Source organism: Mirounga leonina, unplaced genomic scaffold (genome assembly GCF_011800145.1).
Source record: "Mirounga leonina isolate KUSES-001 unplaced genomic scaffold, KU_Mleo_1.0 Mir_101595, whole genome shotgun sequence".
Classification (NCBI taxonomy): domain Eukaryota; kingdom Metazoa; phylum Chordata; class Mammalia; order Carnivora; family Phocidae; genus Mirounga; species Mirounga leonina.
This window is the reverse complement of record NW_023270158.1, coordinates 4,530,850-4,538,273: the sequence shown is the minus strand read 5'-3', so window position 1 is coordinate 4,538,273 and position 7,424 is coordinate 4,530,850.

Below are 7,424 nucleotides of genomic sequence, written 5' to 3'. Positions count from 1 at the left end.
AGCTCAGCACCTGCGGTGGGGGGTGGGGGTGGGGGGGTGGAGGGCTCAGAGCAGCCTGTAGGGGAACCCTGACTCAAACAGGGTGACAAACACAGCTGTATTTTACAAGCTGTTTTCAGTGCAGAGCTGGGCAGAAAGAATTTCTTTTTCTAAAAAATACAGTTTTCAATTTCAAAGAAAAAGAAAAATGAACTTATTCCCCACTGCAGGCCAAAGAAAGTAAGAACAAAGAAAATGTCCCTAAAACCAGTTTTCATACAAAAGCCTAAGTAGCAGGGGTAATTTGCTGCTCTTGGTTTTTGTTTTTGTTTTGTTTTTGGTCTGACAGTGTGAAAGATGTGGTCCCAGGGAACACAAAGGGGCCCTGATAATTTAAAAACTCTTTTGCTTTACCACACTGAAAACAGGAACATAGTTTCATAAACTTTGATTTGAATGCAAATGGAGAGCAAGCTTGCAGTTTCTCCTTCAAGTTTTCAGTGGATCATGGCCTTTTAGGACTTCAGAGTACCGGGTGTGCAGAGGGCAAGGTTTTGGGTGACTGGTTGGCCGAGACGAGTACAACTGTTGGGAGCCTATGTCCTGGTCTCCTGGGAGGTGGACACAACCAATCACCCCAGGTAAAAGGGCCTCCTCTGCTCTGAGCTTTCACCCCCAGCACACAAGGATTGGGGTGGGAGTGGGGGTGGTTCCAGAGCTCTCATTACATACAGTTCCATTCTAGCAAATTTTTCATCTGTGGCCGCTACTTGGGTGAACCCATGGGACAGGCTGCACATCTAAGTAGCAAAGTTTCTCTATCTTTAGGAAATCCAAATGACCAGAGCACACCAGAATTTCCCCTTATCTAGGGCTACCATTTTTCAACAAGCTTAACATTTTAAAAACAGTAGGCCCAGGAGCTATCACTGGCTACACAGGGGAGGCCCATTAGCTAACTGCATGCTTTGCAGGAAGTGGTCAGACCCTATGTCCTAAGAAGGGCAATGTGGCTACGTCCCTTGTGACCCAACTGTTTAACCTCTCCCCCTTGCCTTGCAAGACACAAGCATGCCTGCTCCTGAGGCTGAAACGGCCTTGGGAAGGACCGGGCCAGGAATGGGCCTGGGGAATGCATTAAGCAGGGACCTTTCAGGGACAACAGCCCAAGTCTCCTCTGTCGTTTATAGCTCGGCCTGAGTTTTCATGCCCTTCCCTGGGAGAGGCTGAAAACACAGGGGGTGGAAAGGAGACGTATATGAAAGTAGGAGCTGAGGGGGGTGAAAGCAGAGGATGAGGGCCCTCTGTCAAGACTGGGGAATCCAAGACTGTCCTGGCCTTGACACCACTGGACCTCTACTAGCGGCTCATTTTCCTAAGTTACTTTCTATTTCAAATGCCAAGCCAACTGAATGGACTCACACTCACGCAATACTGGACATCACATTCACCTTCTCTGTGAGCAGGAAGCCTCCTACAAGCCCCAAATCTCCTCCCTGGTGTTTTGGGCTTAGAACAGCTTTATATTCAACCCACCATCTTTCTAATCCCCATGCTGTATACTTGAAGCTGGAAAAAAGCTTTCCTTACTCAGTATTCTCTCAAATACGAACATATCAAATTCAAGGTGGAGGGGAAAAAAAAAAAAATCCTTCTCTGGCCTTAGGAAAACTAGAATAAATCCATTTAGAGCAGACGCTGGATCGGAGCCCCTCACTGGAAAGCTGAATGAACTTTTATCATGACATGGATTGTCAGAGAAAATGGAGGTAGCGTAAGAGCTCAGGTCCTCTACAACAGGCACACCAGACACAGGAGGGGAGTACAGTTAAGGGGAAAGAAGAAAAGAATGAAACAGTGTGAGGCAGTGATAAAGGTTCTCCAAGTAATTGTTCATGTTGGAAATTTTTGTTTTGTAAAGGTTTAATGAGATAGTCATATACCATACAAATTTCACCCATTTCAAGTGTACAATGAATGACTTTTAGTATACTCAAGAGTGACCATTATCACAATTTTAGAAAAATTCATCACCCTACAAAGAAACCCTGCACCCATTAGCCATCGCCCCCCCCCCCCACCAACTCACCCGCCTAGCCCTAGGCAACCACTGATCCACTTTTTGTTTCTGTAGATTTGCCTATTCTTGACATTTCATATAAATGGAATCATACAATTGTGGTCTTTTCTGTCTGGCTTCTTTTGCTTAGCATAGTGTTTTTCCAAGGTTCATTCATGTTGTAGCATGTACTTAATTCCTTTTTACAGCTGAATATCATTCCATTTATACGCATAGATCACATTGTATTTATCCATTCATCTGTTGATGGACATCTGGGTTGTTTCCATGTTTTTGGCTATTATGAATAATGCTGCTATAAACAACTGTGTACAAGTTTTTGTTTGGAGGTGTTTTTATTTATCTTGGGTATATACCTTGGAGTGTAACTGTTGGGTTACATGGCAACTCTATGTTTAACCTTTTGAGGAACTGTCAATTTTCCAAAGTGGCCACACTGTTATGCGTTCCCACCAGCAATATATGAGAGTTCCAGGTTCTCCACATTTGTTATTATCTTTCTGATTAGAGCCATCCTGGTGTGTATGAAGTAGTATCACACTGGTTTTGATCTGCATTTCCCTATGACTAATGAGGCTAAGTATCTTTTTACGTGTTCACTGCCCTTTCGCACAACTCTTTGGAGAAATGTCTATTCAGATCCTTTACCCATTTTAAAATCAGGCGGTCTTTTTATTATTGAATTGTAAGAGTTCTTTATATATTCTAGATACAATCCCCTTACCAGATACACAACTTGCAAATATTTTCTCCTATTCTGTACGTTCTCTTCTTACTCTCTTGATGGAATCCTTAGAAACATATTTTAAAAATTTGATTAAGTTCAATTTATTCTTTTCTTTTTGTTGCTTGTGTTTTTGGTGTCATACCTGAGAAACCACTGCCAAATCCAGATCATGAAGATTTACTCCTCTGTTTTCTTTCAAGAGTTTTATAGTTTTACCTCTTACATTTAGATCTTTGACCTATTTTGGGTTACTTTTTGTATATGGTTGAGGTAGGGGTCCAACTTCATTCTTTGCACGTGGACATCCAGTTGTCTCAGCGCCATTTGTTGAAGAGACCATTTTTCCCCCACTGAATGGTCTTGGCATCCTTTTTGAGAAATCAATTGACCATAAAGGTGAGAATTTATTTCTGGATTCTTAGTTCTATTCCATTGATTTATATGTCTTTTATGCCAGTACCACACAGTTTTGATTACTGGAGCTTTGTAGTGAGTATTGAAATTGGAACATGTGAATTCTCCAAAAATGTTTTGGCTATTGAGTCCTTTGAATTTCCATATGAATTTTAGGGTCAATATGTCAATTTCTGCAAAGCCAGCTGAGATTTCACATTGGAAATTGCTCTATACTCCAGGATTTAATAAACAATGATATATCGATATCCATAAGATGCTTATCTTCAGGCAACTTGTTTGTAACAGCATATTATTTACTTCATTTAATTTATAACAAAGTATAAAAACAAAACTTTTATTGAGGGACATCTGAAGCCTAACAGAATCTTGCTAACACATGAACTATGTTTGTAGTGTTATTTCTTTTGTGGGGAAAAATTTCAATTAAAAAAATATATGTAGTGTAGTAACAACTCATTATTTTACCTTAGGTGAACACGTTTACTTTTAGTCTCACAAATGCTAGAGTGTGAAAGTCTACACTTTCAGGAGATTTTTTTTTTTAATTGCGGTAAAATATACATAACATATTGCAGGAGACTTTTAAACAACTAAATGAAATGCTATGAACAAAGAAGTGGCATTAAGTGTTGCCAAGATTAAAAAAAATCTGAGCTGATTTTGGTATTGAGTGTGGGAGAAGGTTACTTGGACAAAGCAAAGGTTACTTGGGCCTTTCAAAATAAAGGTACCACTATGAATTCAGTCTCGGAGGCCAGAAGACTGCACCCCTAAGGTGAGCCTTTGAAGAGACGCTGACAGAAGCCCATCTTTTTGTCTACCTGGAGCGTGGGTGCCAAGGCCTGCTGACAAATGCACAGCTGTAAGGGCTGTTGCTTCCCTTGTGATCCCAAGAATAGTGCCAGGCTGGGTGGTTCTTAACCCCGACAACTTCACAAGGCTGATGTGAAGATCAAATAGCATAAGTACATCTAAAGAGCTTAACAGCTCTCTAGAACTGGCAGTCAAGACCCAGTAACACTGCTTTTTAACTTCATAGGGCTGCCAAATGAGGCACAAATAATAGCTAGCTACTATTTATTTAGAATCTATCAAGTGCTTTGCAGGTTACCATCTTATTAAATCCTCACAACAACCCAATGAAGTAGGTACTATTATTATTTCCATTCAAAGACAAGGAAACTGAGGCACAGAAAAGTTAAGTCACATGACTAAGGCCACACAAGATGTAGGTGATACAGCTAGGATTCTACTCAGGCAATCAGACTCCAGATCCTGTGCTCTTAGCCACTTCACCAGTCTCTGGACCTCTAGTGACTTGTTTCAACGAACTGCTCTATTCTCAAATCAAATCAACTACCACCTGCTGGGAGATGAAAGATGGTACATGAATCGCATATATGTCATGAACCCCATGTCAGTTCTCTATACATGGAGACGCAGCAACTGCCCTGCTTACTAGCGTTTAAGGGTGTGGGCTTCATAGTGAACACACTAGGCTTCAAATCCTAGCCAGGTGACCGTGGGTAAGTTAACGTGAAGTCCATAAACCTCAGTTTCCTCATCCACAAAATGAGGATACTACTCGCTTCAGTGAATTGCTCTGACAAGTAAATGTAATAATAAAAGTAAAAGCCTTGGCATTGTGCCCAGCCATAATAAGTGCTACAAACAGAAAAATTACAAGCCAACAGATCGTTTGATTCAGTCTTGATAAAAAGTATAGTTGAAATCACAGACCACAAGTTTCTGGGATGGTAAGGAGAAACTCGGGAGTGAAGAAGTTGGAGACACGGTGCTTTTAAGAATGCATATCACTGGGTTTTAGTTCCTGTCCTTTGTTCAGAGAGATAAAGTTGGAGAATATTTATATATGTTATCACACAATTTAAGTTCTTTCCCCCATTAACAATAAGACCAACTGAGCAAATGACCAAAGACAAAAGTGAGGGCCTAAAATGGGTCGGTAAATCTGCCCCCACCCCCACCTGCTTTTGTAAATAAAGTTTTATTGGAACACAGCCATACCCATTTACATATTGCCTATGCTGCTTATGGCCCACAGAGCCTCAATTATTTACTATCCGGCAGAAAAAAAAAAGTTTGCCAAACTCCTACTCTAAAACATGAAGAAATACTTCGTCTTTGCTTTCTCCATCACACTGAGCAGGAGGCAGACATCTCTTCCCATCCTCCCAAACCACCAAGTGAGTGTCTAGCAATGTGCAAAGGAGACAACACAACACTCCAGTATGAAAGAAACCAGTTTTCAAAAGGCCAGGAGGGAAAAAAAGCTTTATAAATAGGAAAAAAAAAAGACTATCATCATTAAGTAACAGGATTTGCCCTGCTTTAACATTACTTTCTGTCCCTTAAACTGCTTTCAACTTCAAAGGCCCATTATCCCCCATTTGAAATCAAATGAGTTCTTTACAAAGAAGGAACTAACATGGAGCTGCTTGCTGTACAAAAGGAGGGACCACAATGCTCAAGATGGGGACAGCCTGGTAATCACATCAGTCAGTGCAAAATCTGCATTTTATTAAAGACATTTGGGAAGATCCATTCAAAAATACATTGTGCTCAGTAAAAATTAACCATTTCATGCTGATAATTAAGGTTACCACGGAATAGATATTTGTATAATATTTACAGCAACAATAGAAATTTTTACAGAAGTTTAGAATGGAATACATGCCAGAAAAAACTTGATAAGATGTACCAACACATGATACAAAGAGTTATATAAACACTTTACAAATGGTTCATAATTAGCTTGTGAGGAATTTAAATATTCAACACTTTAAATTCAGTTTGGATTCAAAAATTAAAAAGGTTAACAGCACATCACACCCTTGCCACAGTAAAAAGTATGGAATTACACTCTGTATTATGGATTATAAAGTCTGTGCAATTAAGAATTTCCACTGATTCTTCATCTACCACAAATTTGGATGTTACATCATTCTGGCTTATCCATATTTTTAATTTCATGCATGAGTAGGGTTCTCAAAATCACCCTGCCCTGTGTCTTCCCAGATACCCCTTTTGAACTTCTAGAGATTGAAGAAGCTCAGAACAGTCTTCTAAGTATATACAGAATAACTACCTGAATTCAAAATGGCACAAAGCAATTCTTGGAGCTAGGAATTAGGGGCAACTATTTTGTTTGGTTTTATTGTTTCTATTAATCAATCCAAGTTTACAGTGAAAATTCACTTCTTGCAATCATAACTTACCCCTCCAGCCTGACTCAATCAGTGACCAAGGAGGAAATAAGGAGAGGGAAATAGACTGAGATGACTATACTCAATTGTATATCTCTAGTGAAAATGGATTTTATACAAGCTTTGCTTTCCATTTTGGAAAATCTAAGCCATGGTGGAGAACTTAAAAGTTCTCCAAGAGAAAAAGCATCATTTTTTTTTCCCTTGAAACTCTGAATGCTTTGTTAACTAGAGCTTTTGATAACTCTGGCGATAAACACTTTAATCCCCCAACAGGGACAAAAGTCAAGGCATCTACCTTTTCTATTCCTGGGTTTCATCTAATTAGCCCTGAAGCAGAGCACTAGGACAAGCTTGTCTATGCCTGAAATGAATCAGATCAGGCTTTTGGGAAAGTAAAATCCCAAACCAAAGGAAGTCCTGAGGAAATCTTAGCAGTCTGTCAAAACGGAAGGGATGGAGGAACGGATAAGGCCTCTTTCTCCCTGATACTCTGTGCTGGAAGAGTAGCGAACAAGGCAACTTCTAATCTGCATACAACATGGACACCGATTTTTTTTAAGATTCCAAAGGAGGATCAAAATACGACCCAAGGATCAAATGCGGTTCAGAGAGCTTAACCTTGTGGGTAATGAAGGGCCTTAGAAGTGAAACCAGTTTCACTGCTGCAGTTCTCTGGCCCTAGAAATCCAACGTGCAGACTACTACAAATTTTTTCTGGCAAAACAAAAGACACACCTCCCTCAAATTTGGGAGTAAACAGTTATTGAATGAAGATACAATGTAGGTCATGATCATCTTTAATATCCTATAGGAAATACACAGAAAGGTGGGCCAGTGCCTGGAGTGGAGAAAGGTGGAGTCAGGACCAGGCCTAATGTTGATGAATTAACAAAGCACTAAGGGAAATGAATATTCACAGAGTAACTGACTTGGCACAAGTCTATGATCTTTTATAGTACATTCAATTAAAAAAGAATAGAATAGAATAGGG